The sequence below is a fragment of the Salvelinus fontinalis genome, chromosome 31 (assembly GCF_029448725.1).
Source record: "Salvelinus fontinalis isolate EN_2023a chromosome 31, ASM2944872v1, whole genome shotgun sequence".
Classification (NCBI taxonomy): Eukaryota; Metazoa; Chordata; class Actinopteri; order Salmoniformes; family Salmonidae; genus Salvelinus; species Salvelinus fontinalis.
The window spans coordinates 48,373,338-48,395,916 of NC_074695.1; the positions used below are offsets into that span (position 1 = coordinate 48,373,338).

At 43.0% G+C, this 22,579-nt stretch overlaps 1 protein-coding gene and 1 pseudogene across 3 annotated transcripts in view; one reads left to right on the forward strand and one right to left on the reverse strand.

Moving 5' to 3' along the window:
- Window positions 1-22,579, reverse strand: part of LOC129830440 (membrane-associated guanylate kinase, WW and PDZ domain-containing protein 1-like) — a 230,522-nt pseudogene that overhangs the window by 146,529 nt on the left and 61,414 nt on the right.
- The window catches only part of LOC129830441 (renin-like), a 125,470-nt gene that overhangs the window by 3,936 nt on the left and 98,955 nt on the right, over window positions 1-22,579 (forward strand). The window lies entirely within an intron of this gene.

A 22,579-nucleotide genomic window follows, 5' to 3' on the forward strand; every position in this document is an offset into this window, starting at 1 on the left:
TTTTTAAAATATTTAACTTTCACACATTAAAGTCCAATACAGCTAATGAAAGACACAGATCTTATGAATCCAGTCAACATTTCCGATTTTTAAAATGTTTTACAGGGAAGACACAATATGTAAAGATGTACATCTATTACCTAAAAACACATTAGCATAATCCACCATCTTTTATTTGTCCACCAACACCAGTAGCCATCACCAATTCGGCTAAACTAAGATATTTATAGCCCCTAACCAACAAAAAAACTCATTAGATGACAGTCTGATAACATATTTATGGTATGGGATAGGTTTTGTTAGAAAAAAGTGCATATTTCAGGTATATGGCATAGTTTACAATTGCACCCACCATCACAAATGGACTAGAATAATTACAATGAGCAACGTGTTTACCTAACTACTAATCATCAAACATTTCGTAAAAATACACAGCATACACGAATCGAAAGACACAGATCCTGTGAATACAGACAATATTTCAGATTTTCTAAGTGTCTTACAGCGAAAACACAATAAATCGTTATATTAGCTTAGCACATAGCAATTAGCAGCCCAGCATTGATTCTAGCCAAAGTGAGCGATAAAAGTCAACATCGCCAAAAGATATTAATTTTTTCACTAACCTTCTCAGAATTCTTCCGATGACACTCCTGTAACATCACATTACAACATGCATATAGAGTTTGATCGAAAATGTTTATATTTAGCCACCAAAATCATGGTTAGACAATGTGAAATGTAGACAAGCTGGTAAAGAAAACGTCCTTGCGCCACTTAGACAGTGATCTACTCTTATACATAAATACTCATAAACGTGACTAAAAAATATAGGGTGGACAGGGATTGATAGACAATTTAATTCTTAATACAATTGCGTTATTACATTTTTTAATTTATCCTTACTTTTCAATACAGTTTGCGCCAAGCGAAGCTACGTCAAAAAACATGGCGTCCTAAGCCACTAAAATGTTTCGACAGAAACACGATTTATCATAATAAAAATGTCCTACCTTGAGCTGTTCTTCCATCAGTATCTTGGGCAAAGGATCCTTTCTTGGGAGAAATCGTCTTTTGGTGGAAAGCTGTCCTCTTGCCATGTGGAAATGTCAACTACGTTCGGGATGAACTGAAAAGCGTGCCCAACTTTTCACATCGTTGCAAAAATAAATGTCCCAAAATCGCACTAAACGGATATAAATTGCTATAAAACGCTTTAAATTAACTACTTTGTGATGTTTGTAACTCCTATAACGAGTGAAAAGATGACCGGAGAAATATAACAGGCTAAACTAACGCTTGGAACAGGAGAGGGTCGGTGTCTTCCACGCGCGTTACGCAGCAAGAAAAGACTTGCTAGCTAAAGGTTTTTTTCATTTGTAGGGCCTGTGAACGAGCAATCGAGCCCGTTGGAATCGTCATCACGTAAAGGCATCCAGGGGAAGACGTAAGAAGTGTCCGTATAGTCATAGCAACGACAGAGCCCTTTTAAATGACTTCAGAAAAGTGGCCAACGTTTCTCAAATCTGACTCCATGTCAGGGAAATTGCTGTAGAATGGGCTCTGTTCCACTTAGAGACAAAATTTCAACTCCTATAGAAACTATAGACTGTTTTCTATCCAATAATAATAATAATATGCATATTGTACGATCAAGGATTTTGTGGGAAGCCGTTTAAAAAATTAGCCACATTAGCATAAATAGTCTAAACAGCGCCCCCATCCCCAACAGGTTAACAGCATCATAAGGTAGTTAATTTGAACCGTTTTATAGCAATTTATATCCGTTTAGTGTGATTTTGAGGCATTGCTTTGTTGTGCACTTTGAAGTGCTGGGCACGTTTCGCGGTCCCGGTCGAACGTTAGTGGGCATTTCGACAGACAAGAGGACATCTTTCGACCAAAAGAAGATTAGACCCAAGAAAGGATTCATTGCCCAAGATTCTGATGGAAGATCGCCTCATAGTAAGAAATATTTAAGATGATAAATCGTTGTTGAAAAATGTTAAACGCACGCTCCGCCATTTTGTTAGGTATAGCTTTGCTTGGCGCAACCTGTATTGAAAACTAAGGATAATTTAAAAAATGTAATTCCGCGATTGTATTAAGAATTAAATTGTCTATCAATCGCTGTCCACCCTATATTTTTTAGTCAAGTTTATGAGTATTTATGTATAAGACTAGATCACTGTCTAATATGGTGCACGACATTTTCTGACCAGTTGGGCTACTTTTGTCATTGTCTAACCATGATTTTGGTGGCTAAATATGCACATTTTCGAACAAACTCTATATGTATGTTGTAATATGATGTTACAGGAGTGTCATCTGAAGAATTCTGAGAAGGTTAGTAAAAAAGTTTATATATTTTGGCGATGATAACGATATCGCTCTCTTTGGCTTGAATCAGTGCTCGGGTAAGGTTTGCATATGTGGTATGCTAATATAACGATTTATTGTGTTTTCGCTGTAAAACACTTAGAAAATCTGAAATGTTGTCTGAATTCACAAGATCTGTGTCTTTCCATTGCTATGTGCTGTGTATTTTTAAGAAATGTTTTATGATGAGTAAATTGGTAATACAAGTTGCTCTCTGTAGTAATTCTAGTCGCTTTGGTGAGATTTGTGATGGTGGCTGCAATGGCTTACTATGATTTATACCTGAAATATGCAAATTTTTCTAACAAAACCTATCCTATACCATAAATATGTTATCAGACTGTCATCTGATGAGGTTTTTTCTTGTTTATTGGCTATCAATATCTTAGTTTAGCCGAATTGGTGATAGCTACTGGTGTTGAGAAAAAATGGTGGACAAAGAAAAATGGTGTCTTTTGCTAACGTGTTTAGCTAATAGATTTACATATTGTGTCTTCCCTGTAAAACATTAAAAAAATCTGAAATGGTGGCTTTATTCACAAGATCTGTATCTTTCATTAGGTGTCTTGGACTTGTGATTTAATGATATTTAGATGCTACTATTTAATTGTGACGCTATGCTAGCGATGCTAATCAGTGTGGGGGGGGGGGGGGGGGGGTGCTCCCGGATCCGGGGTTGAGGCTCGTGAAAGGTTAACCAAATAAGATGGACTATGCATTAATTACATGGCTATATCCAGGGGCGACTGTCTGACTAAGCACTGGTCTCCCTCTATTTTAACTGTCCCTCCTCTTCACATTGCTCTGCCCAGGGTTCCCCACTGAAATATAGGTGCATGTATTAAAACCTGTTATGGCTGCAGGGGGCGTATTGAGTAGCCAGATAAAATGTGCCCATTTCAAACGGCCTCGTACTCAATTCTTGCTTGTACAATATGCATAATATTATTACTATTGGATAGAAAACACTCTCTAGTTTCTAAAACCGTTTGAATTATTTCTCTGAGTGAAACAGAACTCCTTCTGCAGCACTTTTCCTGACCAGGAAGTGGAATGTCAGAAATCGATGCTCTGTTCAACTGCATGCCTATACATGGGCGTGATACGTAAGAGTCTACATACACTTCATACGCCTTCCCCTGGTTGTCAAGATGCGGTGAGAGAAGAGATTTCGTGTCTATCTTGGTCTGAGGTGGAATAAAAGGTCTTTGTTTGACGTGACCGTCCATATCCTGTTTCTGGAGCGCGCGAAAGAGGACATGGATATGCCTTCTGTTTAGCTATCGTTATGAATGACGAACATCTCCGTCTTAGATTTTATTTGATACATTTGACCATATCATCGTAACGTATGTTTTATCAATATAGTTTATTCAGATTATTGAAATTTTTTCGGGAGTTTTGCCGTGTTCCGTTCTCTAACTTTGTTGACGTTGGAGTGATCCGTGCCACTTGGCAAGTTCCCATGCTAAATGAAGAGGGATATTTGCCGTTCCAGATCAAAACAACGACTGTTCTGGACAAAGGACACCTTGTCCAACATTCTGACGGAAGATCACCAAAAGTAAGAAACATTTTATGATGCTATTTCTAATATCTGTCGTGCATGTTGACTGGTCGTGGGCGCCCAAGTGTTTCTGGCTATTGTGGCTACGCTAATATCACGCTACATTTTGCTTGTGCTGTAAAACATTTAATAAATCGGAAATATTGTCTAGAATCACAAGATGCCTGTCTTTCAATTGCTGCACACTATGTATTTTTCCGAAATGTTTTATGATGAGTAATTAGGTATTTGACGTTGGTGTCTGTAAATATTATGGCTGCTTTCGGTGCAATTTCTGATTGTAGCTGAAATGTAAACTATGATTTATACCTGAAATATGCTAATTTTTTGAAAAAAACATATGCTATACAATAAATATGTTATCAGACTGTCATCTGATGAGGTTGTTTCTTGGTTAGTGGCTATTTTTATCTTTATTTGGCCGAATTTGTGATAGCTACTGATGGAGTCATAAACTGATGGAGTAAGAATATTGGTGTCTTTTGCTAACGTGGTTAGCTAATAGATTTACATATTGTGTCTTCCCTGTAAAACATTTTAAAAAATCGGACATGTTGGCTTGATTCACAAGATGTGCACCTTTCATCTAGTGTCTTGGACTTGTTAATGTGTGAAAGTTAAATATTTAAAAAAATATATATTTTGAATTTCGCGCCCTGCACTTGAGCTGGCTGTTGTCATAAGTGTACCGGTGTCGGGCTGCAGCCCAAACAGGTTAAGGAAAGGATAGTGGCATGCGTGTATATCCACCGTCAAGGTTTCAAACGTTTTATGCTCCTGCCGGGACAGTATGGATCCTTTGGGAATCCCTGCTTCTTCTGTCTTCTGAGGCTGGGTCATTCCCCCATCTCCCTGTTGGGCCCTTTTCTAAAGCTCAACATGTTCATCACATAATCATGCAGCAAATCTATTTTCAATATATCAGAACATCATAATCCCAGTCAGGCCACCGGGCGAGCAGCTCAAGGAGGATTTACCAGTCACGTGGCCCAGGCAGAGAGAGAGAGTGAGGAATGGGAGAACAAGAGAGAGACAAAAAAAGAAAAACGAGGGGAAGGGGGAAAAAAAGGAAAATATTAATCTAGCACCAGAAATACGGTTAAGCACACACACACACACACACAATCACACACACCCATATCCTAGATGCATAAAGAGGTGCTGTGTGGTATGGAAAGGCAATCTCCACTGATGGGATCGAGGCTGTGCAAACTGAGGCATGTGATCATGAAAACAACATCCCCAAGGAGACCACAACAACATATTGAGAACACACACACACACATGCAGACAAACATTCAATGACACTTGCGAGCACACACACACACACACAAAGAAACACACACACACACAAAGACCAACAGTGTATTTGTGACCAACTTCTGTCAGGTACTCGACAATGTACAGTACACTGTGGTTGATCACAAAGACTTCACTGATTCAGAGGAAGGTTCAGGGCCTACAGACCACTCAATCAATTACACACAGCCAGACTATTTCGGATCTTAAACTCCACTTTCAAAAACACTTAATATTTAACCTTTATTTAACTAGGCAAGTCAGTTAATTAAGAACATTTTTATTTTACAATGACGGCCTACCCCAGCCAAACCCTCCCCTAACCCGGACGACACTGGGCCAATTGTGTGCCGCCTTATGGGACTCCCGATCACAGCCGGTTGTGATACAGGCCGGGATCAAACCAGGGTCTGTGGAAACGCCTCTAGCACTGAGATGCAGTGCCTTAGACCGCTGCGCCACTCGGGAGCCACTTATTCAAATGCATCAGAGAATACAAAGAGTAAACTCTCAAATAGTGTTGCACTGCAGAAGTGTACCATGGCAGCACAGATCCCATCCAACAGACAGTGGGCTGACCTCACAGTACACAGTTGTCTGCTCTGGCATCCACCCGGATCATTGGCCCACCACACCACACATTCTGTACTGTAGCTATGTGAAACAGCTGGGAGGGCAGCATTCCCATGTTGGGAGAACAAATAGCTCCCAAACCTGAAAAAAAGACTACAGTTTACCATAGAATACTATAGTACTTACTATAGAATTCCATAGAATTGTAGTATACTGTAGAATACAATACTCCACACTGTAGTATTCTTCGATTGTATAGTGCAGGGGTAGGCCATCCTGTTCCTGGAGTGCTGCAGGTACAGGATTTTAGGCCAATGAGGCACCACACCTGACCAACTGAGTTAATTGATCAGTTCAGTGATTGCCTAAATTCAACACACCTGGTCTTCCAGGGCGGTTAAATCAAAAACATGAAGTGCCTACGGCACTCCAGGACCAGGGTTGCCTACCCCGGTGTAGTGCTTACTATATAATGTTGTAGTATATTGTACAATACTATCTGTTCAGACTCCAGGCCTAACTACCTACAGGTTATGGAACATTGGCTTAATATTTGTGTCACACCTTGATCTGTTTCACCTGTCTTTTTGCTTGTCTCCACCCCTCTCCAGGTGTCGCCCATCTTCCTCATTATCATCAGTGTATTTATACCTGTGTTCTCTGTTTGTCTGTTGCCTGTTCGTCTTGTCAGGTCTTACTAGAGTATTTTCCCGTCTCCCTGCTTTCGCAAGTTCTGTTTCCCTGGTCTGACCATTCTGCCTGCTCTGACCCCAAACCTGCCTGCCCTTCTGTACCTGCCTGACTCTGACCCACTTACGAACCTCTGCCTGTCCTGAGCCCCTGATTACGGACCTCTGCCTGCCTTTGACCTGTCTTTTGCTGCCCCCTGTTTGGGTCAATACACAACTGTGACTCTAGCTGTCTGAATCTGGGACTTATCCTGAGTTCTGATCATTTGTCCACTAGGTTTCCTCAAGGAGAAAGCCCCCACTTCAATATCAAATATAATCAAACAAAAACACTATAGTAAATATCACAGTAATGTCTGCAAAAACCCTACATTAATTACTATAGTATATACTATAGTTTTTTAACGAAAGTAATATTACCGCATGCTACAGTCATGGCCACAAAAACACTACAGTGAATACCAAAGTATCTAAATATAGTAATACTACAGTATTTACACCATAATACTGATATTCCAAAAAACTCTAATATTTGATTGGATTACATCTGAATGGCTTGTTTGTGTCAATAGGTTCCACTTATACTTTATGGGTGGACCGAGAGGATGCGGCGGAGGTGGAGAAGGAATAGGAGCAGGAGGAGACTCGGAGAGAATGCGGAGGAATCGTATGAGGAAGACGAGGGAAAGATGAGGTGGGGATGAAAGAGAAGGCAAAGGAATGTTGTGTGAAAGTTGAGGAGTTTTAGGAGGAGGAAGACGAGGCTGAAGATGATGTACTCACAAGGCACAGCGTGGCAGTAGAGGTTAGCTCGGATGGTCTGTTGGAGCTCATGGTCAAGAGAGTGTTTCTGAAACTTCAGGCTCAGGTAGTGCTTCAGGTCCTTGTTCAGTTTGTTACCTGCACAGGGAAACCAAACAGGAACAATGGTTACGCCTCATATTTCCGATTACATGATTTGCATAGCAAATGTAAACATTCATTTTTTTTTGCATGACTGGTCTTCGAGCTGCCAACTCCTCTGACTATTGTTGTCATGCCATATGTGTTGTTAAACAAGAAACAACATGTTCAAATGGCAATTATTTTTGTTTATTTTTTTATTTCACCTTTATTTAACCAGGTAGGCTAGTTGAGAACAAGTTCTCATTTGCAACTGCGACCTGGCCAAGATAAAGCATAGCAGTGTGAACAGACAACAACACAGAGTTACACATGGAGTAAACAATAAACAAGTCAATAACATGGTAGAAAAAAAAGAGAATCTATATACAATGTGTGCAAAAGGCATGAGGAGGTAGGCAATAAATCGAATAATTACAATTTAGCAGATTAACACTGGAGTGATAAATCATCAGATGATCATGTGCAAGTAGAGATACTGGTGTGCAAAAGAGCAGAAAAGTAAATAAATAAAAGCAGTATGGGGGGTGAGGTAGGTAAATTGGGTGGGCTATATACCGATGGACTATGTACAGCTGCAGCGATCGGTTAGCTGCTCGGATAGCAGATGTTTAAAGTTGTTGAGGGAGATAAAAGTCTCCAACTTCAGAGATTTTTGCAATTCGTTCCAGTCGCAGGCAACAGAGAACTGGAAGGAAAGGCGTCCAAATGAGGTTTTGGCTTTAGGGATGATCAGTGAGATACACCTGCTGGAACGCGTGCTACGGGTGGGTGTAGCCATCGTGACCAGTGAACTGAGATAAGGCGGCACTTTACCTAGCATAGCCTTGTAGATGACCTGGAGCCAGTGGGTATGACGACGAACATGTAGCGAGGGCCAGCCGACTAGGGCATACAGGTCGCAGTGGTGGGTCGTATAAAGTGCTTTAGTAACAAAACGGATGGCACTGTGATAAACTGCATCCAGTTTGCTGAGTAGAGTATTGGAAGCTATTTTGTAGATGACATCGCCGAAGTCGAGGATCGGTAGGATAGTCAGTTTTACTAGGGTAAGTTTGGCGGCGTGAGTGAAGGAGGCTTTGTTCCAGAATAGAAAGCCGACTCTAGATTTGATTTTGGATTGGAGATGTTTGATATGAGTCTGGAAGGAGAGTTTGCAGTCTAGCCAGACACCTAGGTACTTATAGATGTCCACATATTCTAGGTCGGAACCGTCCAGGGTGGTGATGCTAGTCGGGCGTGCGGGTGCAGGCAGCGAACGGTTGAAAAGCATGCATTTGGTTTTACTAGCGTTTAAGAGCAGTTGGAGGCCACGGAAGGAGTGTTGTATGGCATTGAAGCTCATTTGGAGGTTAGATAGCACAGTGTCCAAGGAAGGGCCAGAAGTATACAGAATGGTGTCGTCTGCGTAGAGGTGGATCAGGGAATCGCCCGCAGCAAGAGCAACATCATACAGAGAAAAGAGTCGGCCCGAGAATTGAACCCTGTGGTACCCCCATAGAAACTGCCAGAGGACCGGACAACATGCCCTCCGATTTGACACACTGAACTCTGTCTGCAAAGTAGTTGGTGAACCAGGCAAGGCAGTCATTAGAAAAACCGAGGCTACTGAGTCTGCCGATAAGAATATGGTGATTGACAGAGTCGAAAGCCTTGGCCAGGTCGATGAAGACGGCTGCACAGTACTGTCTTTTATCGATGGCGGTTATGATATCGTTTAGTACCTTGAGCGTGGCTGAGGTGCACCCGTGACCGGCTCGGAAACCGGATTGCACAGCGGAGAAGGTACGGTGGGATTCGAGATGGTCAGTGATCTGTTTGTTGACTTGGCTTTCGAAGACCTTAGATAGGCAGGGCAGGATGGATATAGGTCTGTAACAGTTTGGGTCCAGGGTGTCTCCCCCTTTGAAGAGGGGGATGACCGCGGCAGCTTTCCAATCCTTGGGGATCTCAGATGATACGAAGGAGAGGTTGAACAGGCTGGTAATAGGGGGTGCGACAATGGCGGCCGACAGTTTCAGAAATAGGGGGTCCAGATTGTCAAGCCCAGCTGATTGGTATGGGTCCAGGTTTTCCAGCTCTTTCAGAACATCTGCTATCTGGATTTGGGTAAAGGAGAAGCTGGGGAGGCTTGGGCGAGTAGCAGCGGGGGGGGGGCGGGGCTGTTGGCCAAGGTTGGAGTCGCCAGGAGGAAGGCATGGCCAGCCGTTGAGAAATGCTTGTTGAAGTTTTCGATTATCACGGATTTATCGGTGGTGACCGTGTTACCTAGCCTCAGTGCAGTGGGCAGCTGGGAGGAGGTGCTATTGTTCTCCATGGACTTTACAGTATCCCAGAACTTTTTGGAGTTAGAGCTACAGGATGCACATTTCTGCTAGAAAAACCTGGCCTTTGCTTTCCTGACTGACTGCGTGTATTGGTTCCTGACTTCCCTGAACAGTTGCATATCGCGGGGGCTCTTCGATGCTATTGCAGTTCGCCACAGGATGTTTTTGTGCTGGTCGAGGGCAGTCAGGTCGGGAGTGAACCAAGGGCTATATCTGTTCTTAGTTCTGCATTTTTTGAACGGAGCATGATTGTCTAATATGGTGAGGAAGTAACTTTTAAAGAATGACCAGGCATCCTCAACTGACGGGATGAGGTCAATATCCTTCCAGGGTACCCGGGCCAGGTCGATTAGAAAGGCCTGCTCGCAGAAGTGTTTTAGGGAGCATTTGACAGTGATGAGGGGTGGTTGTTTGACCGCGGACCCGTAGCGGATATAGGCAATGAGGCAGTGATCGCTGAGATCTTGATTGAAGACAGCAGAGGTGTATTTGGAGGGCAAGTTGGTCAGGATAATGTCTATTAGGGTGCCCATGTTTACGGATTTAGGGTTGTACCTGGTGGGTTCCTTGATGATTTGTGTGAGATTGAGGGCATCTAGCTTAGATTGTAGGACTGCCGGGGTGTTAAGCATATCCCAGTTTAGGTCACCTAACAGAACAAACTCTGAAGCTAGATGGGGAGCGATCAATTCACAGATGGTGTCCAGGGCACAGCTGGGAGCTGAGGGGGGTCGGTAGCAGGCGGCAACAGTGAGAGACTTATTTCTGGAGAGATTAATTTTTAAAATTAGAAGTTCGAACTGTTTGGGCATAGACCTGGAAAGTATGACAGAACTTTGCAGGCTATCTCTGCAGTAGATTGCAACTCCTCCCCCTTTGGCAGTTCTATCTTGACGGAAAGTGTTATAGTTGGGTATGGAAATCTCAGAATTTTTGGTGGCCTTCCTAAGCCAGGATTCAGACACGGCAAGGACATCAGGGTTGGAAGAGTGTGCTAAAGCGGTGAGTAAGACAAACTTAGGGAGGAGGCTTCTGATGTTGACATGCATAAGGCCAAGGCTTTTTCGATCACAGAAGTCAACAAATGAGGGTGCCTGGGGACATGCAGGGCCTGGGTTTACCTCCACATCACCCGAGGAACAGAGGAGTAGTAGGATGAGGGTGCGGCTAAAGGCTATCAAAACTGGTCGCCTAGAGCGTTGGGGACAAGGAATAAAAGGAGCAGATTTATGGGCGTGGTAGAATAGATTCTGGGCATAATGTGCAGACAGGGGTATGGTGGGGCACGGGTACAGCGGAGGCAAGCCCAGGCACTGGGTGATGATAAGAGAGGTTGTATCTCTGGACATGCTGGTCTCAATGGGTGAGGTCACCGCATGTGTGGGAGGTGGGACAAAGGAGGTATCAGAGGTACGGAGAGTGGAAGTACGGGGTCCATTGCAAACCAAAACAATGATAACTAGCCTGAACAACAGTATACAAGGCATATTGATATTTGAGAGAGACATGCAGTAAGGCATAAAGTGATTGCAGGTCATGATTGGGAGAGCTAGCTAAAACAACAGGTGAGATAACAGCAGCTAGTCAGCTAACACAGCAACAGCAGGTAAAAATGGCGACGACTGGGCAGAGAGGGTCGGATTAACTACACACAGAGCCTGAGTTAAAACACAGAGCCGACAAATAAAACACAAATAAACAGAATGGAGTACCGTGAATTAATGGACAGTCTGGCATCAGCTATGTAGCCAAGTGATCATAGTGTCCAGGGGGCAGCCGTAGATGGAGCAGGGAAGCCGCCACTACGCTAGCACGCAGCGTTTAAAGTTAGAAGCCCGGGGGGTGGTCTGCTCAGACGGAGGGGGTCTGCTCAGACGGAGGCCGGTTGAGGGCACAGCGGATGGGGTATTCGTCTGCAGACCAGACGTGGTCGTGTCGACAGAGAATCCAAGCCGGATGGCGATGGCGAAAGAGGTATTGTAGAATTGTCTTTGCTAACTGGTGCTAGCTTCGTGGCAGTGGTGCTAGCTGCAAGCTAGCTGTGCGGATCAGAAGTAGTGGCTCAGGGATTACGGCAGGAATCCGGCGTTGTTGTGGAGAGACAGTCCGATGCTGGTAAATTGGAGAGTAATATCCAGGCTAATAACAGGGCTGGTGTCTGTGCAGAAGGTAAAAGCTGCTAGCAGCGGCTAAAAATGACTAAATAGCTTGTAGCTGATTAGCTGGTTAGCTACTGGGGGTTCTTGAATGTGTTCCAAAGTTAAAAAATAAAATCGATTCCGTATCACATTGGGTGAGGTAGGTTACCGGAAGGTATAATCGAAATAAAAATCGAAAAGAGATAGAATTTAAAAAATATATATATATATACAAGAAATATGAAAAATACAAACGTACACGAGAGGATGAAACAAAACACGTCTACACTGCTACGCCATCTTACATGACAACTACCAAATAACCATTTACTTTGGCTTCTTTTGGATTCACAAGCAGCACCATAGCCGCATGAAGGGTGCTAGAGGTGCAGCAGCACTAGTGATGGGGGCAAAAATCTATTTAGTAACATATAGCAATATTATTTTTGGACTATATATTTTTACTCCAAGTATCAATTTGTAAAAAAAATCTGAATAATAATAAAAAAAAGCTTATGTATGTTAGCTAGTGCAAGTCGGCTGTACCTGCACAAAAACGCCGGTATTTTTCATCCTATCCAGCACTTTTATTTCCCTGACTGATCAAAACTCATTTTCTGATGCTCTCTCTTGTCTCTCTGCAGCAGACATATAGTGAGCAATATGTTTGAAACATAATATAAAATCCCAGTACCAAATACATATAGAATCGTGAGAATCGCAATACATATCACATCGGCACCTAAGTATCATGATAATGTCATATCGTGAGGACCCTGGCAATTCCCAGCCTTTTAAATTTGACAAAATTATATAATTACTCCTGTCTGTAGCCTACAGACACCAATAAAATCATAAAAAATAACAAAGAGACGCAATTTGGGCAGCAAGCGTGAACAGCTTGTTGTGTTGCGGCCATAGAAATATAATCCATAGAAGGGTCTTGGATCCTCTAACCCCGGCAATTTGTCTGGTAAACTCATGGGTAAACTCACAATGGCTGCCAGTCCTGACTTGAATGGGCTTGTCTGTTCTATGGATTCTGTCAGCGAACAGCAGCTATAATTGGCCTTTAGATCATTTCTAAATACAATCAAATATTTAAAAAAAAATGTTTGGAAAATGCTGCTGAAAATAAAACGTGAATCTGTCTGTAAAGCTACCAAATGTTTTCTGAACAACTGTTTTTTTCAAAATAGCCTACCGGTGAGTAGCCTACGCATATTCATTCTATCTCTCTCATTTGTGTGAGTCGGTGCCAGTGGAAAGTTTATTTTGTCAGTGTCAGACTATGGAAAGAAGCAGAAGGTGCTCAGCCAAGGTGAGTAGAGCCGCAACCTAAAAATGTGTGGACGTCATTGGACAGGAAAAGGCATAGCGCTTGCTCACCGTTAAAAATACGTTTCAAAGATTGACGTTTCGGGCCGTCAATGTCCCATTTACATGCTAAGTCATGTAAATGACGTAGAATTGCATGACATTATTCCCGGGCCCTGCTAAAAATAAATCACAATTCATGCAAATCCTACCAACGCCTCCGCTACTAAGCAAATGGGATGATAGATTCCTTTATTATACAATATATATTTTTTTGTGCTCAGTAAGCTATGCCTCTGCCCAGCGGTATCAGTCTCACTACCCCAGTGTGGCCTCCTTCACCAATGCGTCAATTTCAGTTGCCACAGAGCTGACTGACCCCACCATGAGGAATCGACTTCACCCACAGACACAGAGAGAGAGGCGAAAAGAGAAGAACACAGAGATAGGGTGAAGTAGAGAGAGAAGACAGAGAGAGAGAGAAATGGAGAGGTAAAGAGAATGATGAGACCCACAGAGAGGCACAGGCCGGGAGGCAGCAAGAGAGGTGGGCTGAGGTAATTGAGAACAACAGTTCCCTGATCGGCTTAGAGCTTCCAGGTTCAGTCAGCGAGAGTCAGTGAGAGTTCAGTCCGTTTCCCAGAAGGAGAGGAGTCACAATGGGGACAGATGGCCAGGGCTTTCTCTCACGCCAGGGTCTCGTTTAGGACCATTTAATGATCTCCAAATATATCATCCATGTCTGGGGAGCTGGCCAGCCATTTTGAGGGCTTTGGCCAGCGTCTCTCCACACAGACCCCTGACCATGATGGAAGCTGCTTAACAGATATTGCCTCTGTACTGAAATTACTCTTCAATGTGTATTGATTGTTAAAAAAAAAAATATATATATATATATATATATATATATATATATATATATATATATATACAACCACTTTAACATGAACAAATATATTCAATAAAATAGCTTTATATGTTAGCATTTTCTTAAGAAAATGTGGTATTTTACATGGCAGATGTCGAAAGTATTTGGTAGTATGCAAAAATATGTTCACCATTTGAGAGTATATACTAACCACTTGCTGCTAGATTCAGCCAATCAACTACTCATCGATTAATATTTTGATTATAACTGATCGACTAATTGAGGTCATGATTCTTTTTTTCCCACCTGATTAGTTGGACACAAGATTATCTGGGAACAAAAGCCTGCTTTCCCCAGTGGCCCTGAGGTACAGCCAGACAGCCAGACATCTGTCACACAGCCCTGTGGCCCTGCATCACCTCATCTTCCCATGGAGTCACACACACAGACAGCTTAACCATAGACCACACCCTCATTTGTCAATGTCCATCCGAACCCACCTGTTCTTAACTGACAGCACAGACTCACTTCAGTCTTACCAATGCAAAACCCACAACCCCTGACCTGTAAGATATACCAATGAGTGTTTGTGAGCACCAAGGAGTCCTCACAAACACAGCATCATTGGGAACATCATCAAATTAGGTGAACCATTCCATGCCACAGAATAGACAACAATATCATGCACAGATCAGATAACTCTGCTTGCAGGAAGTAATGTAAACTCATAGAAATACGACCATTACATGTTGTCAAGGTAGGAATCTGAAACAGAGGTTTTCACTCAGTAGTGGAAACACTGACCAGCAGCTAGCCTGCTCTTCTGTATTTTTCCGTTCAGCCAACACACAGAGCTCTCTGTGTAATTCTGTGCGAGCAAAGCAGTCAGGTAATTGTTACCTAGCAACCAGCCAGTGCTGACAACCATCATTATGGTCCCTTCTAGGCAAGCAGCCTGTATTCAGACAATAAATACAGAAATACAAGATTGCACAAATACACACACACCCACACACACACACACACACAGGTCAATGGGTACATCCTCGTCATCCTTTACTCCTCTAATACAAATCTAATTCAATTAAATATCATAGGTATAAAACATGTTATCATAACCACTATCATCAAAAGAGTCTTATTGTCACGATCGTCGTCAGGAGAAAGAGAGGAGGACCAAGGCGCAGCGTAATAACAATACATCTTCCTCTTTGATGAAGCCGAAACAAACACTTTTACAAACTAACAAAACAACGAACATGAAGCTATACAAAACAAATAAGTGCACACTGGCAACTTACACATCGACAATTACCCACAACCTACCTAATGCCTATGGCTGCCTAAATATGGCTCCCAATCAGAGACAACGATAGACAGCTGTCTCTAATTGAGAACCAATCTAGGCAACCATAGACTTACATAAACACCTACACTGAACACAACCCCATGAACTCTACAAAACCCCCTAGACAATACACACACCCTAGACGAGACAAAAACACACAAACATCCCCCATGTCACACCCTGACCTAACTAAAATAATAAAGAAAAACAAAGATAACTAAGGCCAGGGCGTGACACTTATTCATGTCATATACCATCACTCATGCAAAATACTCAACAACTCAATCTCCTTCCCCAAACCCTGAGTCCCAGTAGTATCCCCTGGGTGGGGACTAGCATTAGGCATTACAGAACCCATCCTTGGGCTGGGGAGAGCCAGCACAGTGCAGGCACAGAGAAGGGAGGGGGCGGGCAGCCCAGGTGTCATGCTCCATCAATGAAGAAGTCATTAAATATTTCATATTTCCAAGGATTTACAGCCGTAGCCATGTACCACAGGGATTATTACAAACACTGTGTGTGTGTGTGTGTGTGTGTGTGTGTGTGTGTGTGTGTGTGTGTGTGTGTGTGTGTGTGTGTGTGTGTGTGTGTGTGTGTGTGTGTGTGTGTGTGTGTGTGTGTGTGTGTGTGTGTGTGTGTGTGTGTGTGTGAGAGAGATAAACACACAGAGAAGGCCTGTACACATGTGTACGCACGGAAGTGACCACTGCTAACATTTATCTGTCAGAAAACAACGCAACACCTGCAAATACACACACAAGAGATGTTTTTATATTTTAGGATTGTTCTGATCCCATATTTGACAGACAACTAGTTAATCAGTGATGAAGAGGGAAGCCGAGGCAAATTCCTCTCAGGACACTCTGCCCCAGATAAGAAGGAGCTGAGGAACACACAGAGGTCAAAGAGTCATTTCTACGAACACACGTCTCTGCTTCTCCCTGAAAAACAGGAACAGATCAGACACAACACGCAATCTGTTTTCTCAGTGACAACAACACTCTTACATAGACAAAAACAGCAATCATACACATACCAGGGAGAACCATGGCGCTACAACAGCCAATGGAAACAAAAATACACCCAAAAGCACTACCATATTTTATCCTGGCATGAGAACGATTGAAAAGCAGCACGGCGCTAGATGATAAACTGGGTCATTTTAAAGCTTGTCTGAGGTTTTAACACTGGATACTGGTCCTCATACCAGTAGAATTACTCCTCTGGGGCCTCTAGGAGATCTGAGTGAAATCTGAGAGATATCTTATGAGGACTGAGAAGGTTCTGCTCCTCTGCTGGTGTGAATGAAGGTCGGTGAATTTGAGCCCCGGCAATACGGCACACTGTGGTGGGCTGAACAGGGGTGAGAGAAAGGCGTGGGGGCGTGATGCCAGTACACGCACTCTCTGACACAGAGATGGATTTAACCCAAATAAGAGTGGATTATGCACATACTATTATACGGCTCCAGTCAACATTACATAACCTGGGATCTGGCTATGCATCCACTGTCTTATTCAGGGTCGGGGGAGGGGCACGCTGCACGACACTGTGGTTTCTACCATCTAGCAGGTAGGCTAAGACAGGGGCTGACACACGCACATACACACACACACACACACACATATTGAGAGAAAGTGTTTTTCTAAAGCTCTCTTCTAAAACACAATATTCTGACAAGAAGACAAGGAAGACATATGGCATTACTACCTGCAACAACAGTGGAGGGTTGAACTGAATGACCGGTAGCCTTGTTCATTGCATGAGCTTGCATCGCTCTAATTCGCTACTATCATGTGTCAATCATGCTAGGGGAAATTAAAATGCTTGGTGATTACAGTTTCAGGAGAGTGTGTCAGTCTTCTCCTAAAGCCTCTGTTGAAGAATGATTATAGATCTAATCCTATAATGTGTGTGTGTGTGTGTATGTGTGTGTATGTGTGTGTATGAATGTATGTGTGTGACAGTTTTCAGCTGCTGATTAGGATTCCTCTCCTAACTCTCAGTTCAACACTGCCCTCTGTGTCTCCAGCCACCACCGCCAAGTCTGCAGTTACCACGGCAACCCAGGGCCCAGACAGCCAACGAATGAGACGCGCTCTGTGTGGTAACCATCTACTGCTGCCCCCCATTGGCCAACATGGGCAGTTCAGAATCAGAACTGCACGTTTGTGGCCTGAAACTCAGACACTATGGGTCAAACTATGTTTAGGGTCAAACTAAAACTGATGGACCATGGATTCAATTAATTCAATGAACATGACATATTTGTAGTCAAGGCTCTCCAATTATAAGTGCATTTAATATAATTACATAACCAAGGTTCAAGTTATTAATTCAAGGAAAATAAAGAGTAGCCAAACATTTGCTGTATTTGTATTTGCATTTATTATGGATCCCCATTAGCTGCTGCCAAGGCAGTTTTAAAAACATTACAATACATTCATTACAGAATTCACAACACACTAAGTGTGTGCCCTCAAGCCCATACTCCACTAACACTTATCTACAACACAAAATCCATAGTGTGTGTTATCATGTGTGTGTATGCATGTGTCTGTGCCAATGTTTGTGTTGCTTTACAGTCCCTGCTGTTCCATAAGGTGTTTTTTAAATACAATTTTACTGCTTGCATCAGTTACTTGATGTGGAATAGTTCCATGTTGTCATGGCTCTATGAAGTACTGTGCACCTCCCATAGTCTGTTCTGGACTTGGGGACTGTGAAGAGACCTCTGGTGGCATGTCTTGTGGGGTATGCATGTGTGTCTGAGCTGTGTGCTAGTCGTTTAAACAGACAGCTCGGTGCTTTCAACATGTCAATACCTCTCACAAATTCAATTAGTGATGAAGTCAATCTCTCCTCTACTTTGAGCCAGGAGATATTGTCATGCATATTATTAATGTTGGCTCTCTATGTACATCCAAGGGCCAGCCGTGCTGCCCTGTTCTGAGCCAATTGTCCCTATTTGTGACACCTGATCACACAACTGAACAGTAGTCCAGGTGCGACAAAACTAGAGCCTGTAGGACCTGCCTTGTTGACAGTGCTGTTAAGAAGGTAGAGCAGCGCTTTATTATGGACAGACTTCTCCCCATCTTAGCTACTGTTGTATCAATATGTTTTGACCATGTGAGTTTACAATCAAGGGTTTCTCCAAACAGATCCAGGGTTTCTTCCACCTTATTTATTACAATATTTAGTTGAGGTTTAGGGTTTAGGGAATGATTTGTCCCAAATACGGCTTTTAGTTTTTTAAATAAGGCTTTTAGTTTTTTAAATATCTTGGACAAACTTTTTCCTTGCCACCCATTATGAAACTAACTGCAGCTCTTTGTTAAGTGTTGTCGTCATTTCAGTTGCTGTAGTATGTGACGTGAATAGTGTTGAGTCATCCGCATACAAAGACATACTGGCTTTACTCAAAGCCAGTGGCATGTCGTTAGTAAAGATTGAAAAATGTAAGGAGCCTAGACAGCTGCCCGGGGGAATTCCTGATTCTACCTGGATTATGTTGGAGAGGCTTACATTAAAGAGCACACTGTGTTCTGTTAAACAGGTAACTCTTCGTGCACAATATAGCAGGGTATGTAAAGCCATACACATACACTACCGTTCAAAAGTTTGGGGTCACTTAGACATTTCCTTGTTTTTGTCTTTTAGCACATTTTTTGTCCTTTAAAATAACATCAAATTGATGAGGAATACAGTGTAGACATTGTTAATGTTGTAAATTACTATTTTAGCTAGAAACAGCAGATTTTTGATGGAATATCTACATAGGCGTACAGAGGCCCATCATCAGCAACCATCACTCCTGTGTTCCAATGGCACGTTGTGTGAGCATATCTTCTTAAGGCTAGGGGGCACTATTTTCACGGGAAAAACTGAAGATCTCGTACAATGCTGTGTACTACTTGCTCCACAAAACAGTGCAAACTGGCTTTAACCAGAAAAGAAAGAGGAGTGGGAGGCCCCAGTGCACAAATGAGCAAGAGGACAAGTACATTAGAGTGTTTAGTTTGAGAAACAGACAACTCACAAGTCCTCAACTGACAGCTTCATTAAATAGCACCCGCAAAACATCAGTCTCAACGTCAGTGAAGAGGCGACTCCGGGATGCTGCCCTTCTAGACAGAGTTCCTCTGTCCAGTGTCTGTGTTTTTTTGCCCATCTTAATATTTTCTTTGTATTGACCCGTCTGAGATATGGCTTTTTCTATGCAACTCTGCCTAGAAGGTCATCATCCCGGAGGCGCCTCTTCACTGTTGACATTAAAAATCAGCCATTTCCAGCAGCAATAGTCATTTACAACATTAACAATGTCTGCACTGTATTTCTGATCAATTTCATGTTATTTTAAAGTGGCAATATTGAAGTGACTAGTGATACATTTATTAGTGGCCAATGATTTCAAGTCTGAATGTAGGCAACAGCCTCTCTGTGTTAGTAATGCCTGTTTTTCAGTCTCTCAGTCCCAGCTTTGATGCACCTGTACTGACCTCGCCTTCTGGATGGTAGCGGGATGAACAGGCAGTGGCTCGGGTGGTTGTTGTCCTTGATGATCTTTTTGGCCTTCCTGTGACATCAGGTGCTGTAGGTGTACACTGCTTGTATTCTGCCATATTCCCAGTCACCTTTCCATGGTTAAATACGGTGGTTTGCACTTTCAGTTTTGGGCGAATGCCACCATCTATCCATGGTTTCTGGTTGGTTATGGTAGGTTTTAATAGTCACAGTAGGTACAACATCTCCAATACACTTTCTTATAAACTCACTCACCAAATCAGCGTATACGTCAACACTATTCCCTACCTATAGGAGATCCCTAAATTACGGCTGCTACACATACAGCCGTGGCCAAAAGTTTTGAGAATGATACAGATATTAATTTTCACAAAGTCTGCGGCCTCAGTTGCATGATGGCAATTTGCATATACTCCAGATTGTTATGAAGAGTGATCAGATGAATGGCAATTAATTGCAAAGTCCCTCTTTGCCATGCAAATGAACTGAATCCCCAAAAAACATTTCCACTGCATTTCAGCCCTGCTACAAAAGGACTAGCTGACATGTCAGTGATTCTCTCGTTAACACAGGTGTGAGTGTTGACGAGGACAAGGCTGGAGATCACTCTGTCATGCTGACTGAGTTCTAATAACAGACTGGAAGCTTCAAAAGGATGGTGGTGCTTGGAATCATTGTTCTTCCTCTGTCAAACATGATTACCTGCAAGGAAACACGTGCCGGCATCATTGCTTTGCACAAAAAGGGCTTCACAGGCAAGGATATTGCTGCCAGTAAGATTGCACCTAAATCAACCATTTATCGGATCATCAAGAACTTCAAGGAGAGCGGTTCAATTGTTGTGAAGAAGGCTTCAGGGTGCCCAAGAAAGTCCAGAAAGGGTGCCCAAGAAAGTCCTAAAGTTGATTCAGCTGCGGGATCGAGGCACCACCAGTACAAAGCTTGCTCAGGAATGGCAGCAGGCAGGTGTGAGTGCATGTGCACGCACAGTGAGGCGAAGACTTTTTGAGGATGGCCTGGTGTCAAGAAGGGCAGCAAAGAAGCCACTTTTCTCCAGGAAAAACATCAGGGACAGACTGATATTCTGCAATAGGTATAGGGATTGGACTGCTGAGGACTGGGGTAAAGTAATTTTCTCTGATGAATCCCCTTTTCGATTGTTTGGGGCATCCGGAAAAAAGCTTATCTGGAGAAGACAAGGTGAGCGCTACCATCAGTCCTGTGTCATGCCAACAGTAAAGCATCCTGAGACCATTCATGTGTGGGGTTGCTTCTCAGCCAAGGGAGTGGGCTCACTCACAATTTTGCCTAAGAACACAGCCATGAATAAAGAATGGTACCAACACATCCCCGAGAGCAACTTCTCCCAACCATGCAGGAACAGTTTGGTGACGAACAATGCCTTTTCCAGCATGATGGAGCACCTTGCCATGAGGCAAGAGTGATAACTAAGTGGCTCAGGGAACAAAACATCGATATTGTGGGTCCATGGCCAGGAAACTCCCCAGACCTTAATCCCATTGAGAACTTGTGGTCAATCCTCAAGAGGCGGATGGACAAACAAAAACCCACAAATTCTGACAAACTCCAAGCGTTGATTATGCAAGAATGGGCTGCCATCAGTCAGGATGTGGCTCAGAAGTTAATTGACAGCATGCCAGGCCGGTTTGCAGAGGTCTTGAAAAAGAAGGGTCAACACTGAAAATATTGACTCTTTGCATCAACTTCATGTAATTGTCAATAAAAGACTTATGAAATGCTTGTAATTATACTTCAGTATTCCATAGTAACATTTGAGAAAAAAATATCTAAAGACACTGAAGCAGCAAACTTTGTGAAAATTAATAATTGTGTCATTCTCAAAACTTTTGGCCATGACTGTACGTCACACATAGAGTGTGAGTCAGAGTCAAAGGACTGGCCTGGGAAAGCTCTATTCTACATCTGTCGGGAAACACACAGGACTGGCTAGGTAATTACTGTAAACACACCCCTGTCTGGTTTACCAGAGATAAACCAGACCAACCAAAGACAACCAAGGCTAAACAATCTGAAGGTGCATCTTATAATATTAACCTGAAGTGGCCCATTTTCCTCGTTTCCCTTCCTATATGTAAGTACTACACATAAAGTGTGATAAGTATCATTGCTGATTCAGAGGTGTTGGGTTAAATGCGGAAGACACATTTCAGTTGAAGGCATTCAGTTGTACAACTGAGTAGGTATCCCCCTTTCCTTTACTATATTTAATTGTATTAACCTTTACTTAGTAGGTCCCATTGACATTTTTGTGAGTAGTGGGCACTATTGTAGGTGATGGGACAGTGTGAAGACAGTGTGACTTCCGGCAGTGGACAAGTGGTCCCTTAGAGCCTTGTGAGCAGTGTTAGTTAGTTACGCAGTCCTCTGTGCCAGGACTGGCAGTGTGTTTCCTCATCTCTCAGGAGAAAGTCTTTGGCACAATGCGCCATGTTAAATGACAGCCAGATGGCCAAGACCACTGAGTACAGGACCAGAGACAGAGGGAGAGAGAGAGAGAGGGATTGGCACACACACGCGCAAACACGAGATGGTAGTGCCTGGTGTTGGACTATAAGTACCACCTCAAGTAATGACCCAGGGTTTATGGTGCGAGCGAGATGGT